Raw genomic sequence first — 359 nt, 5'->3', positions numbered from 1 at the left:
GCTGAGGTATGCATGTGAAGCAGCACATTAGACTTTGGAGCTAAAATGTGTGTTTTGTAGAAGCTTTTAGTGTCTGGTCGATTAATCACTTAAGGCCATTTCTTGTTTTGTGAATGCCAAATGTTGATATGTCACTCTTAAGCACAGGCAAATGTTTAGAAGATGCTCATGCATGCATCTCTTGCCATGTGCTGATTGCTGTAGTGCTTGTCAGGGCTTCATTGAAGACCAGCAAACCTCTGCTGTCTATATTCTGTCTATATGAGAGATCTTGTAGACGTCTTTGGCTATTTATTTTCAATCAAAGAATATCCAAAGTACTGGATCCAAGGGCCTTGCTTTGGTACTTGTAGGCCAGC

The 359-nt window shown here is 40.9% G+C and overlaps 1 protein-coding gene across 1 annotated transcript in view; it reads left to right on the top strand.

Annotated features, from left to right (window-relative positions):
• The window catches only part of LOC119589205 (nucleolar protein 58-like), a gene marked incomplete at its 3' end in the record, with an annotated part of 8,197 nt that overhangs the window by 532 nt on the left and 7,306 nt on the right, over positions 1–359 (top strand).

Source organism: Penaeus monodon, chromosome 25 (assembly GCF_015228065.2).
Source record: "Penaeus monodon isolate SGIC_2016 chromosome 25, NSTDA_Pmon_1, whole genome shotgun sequence".
Classification (NCBI taxonomy): domain Eukaryota; kingdom Metazoa; phylum Arthropoda; class Malacostraca; order Decapoda; family Penaeidae; genus Penaeus; species Penaeus monodon.
This window is presented reverse-complemented; position numbering and strand designations above follow the sequence as displayed.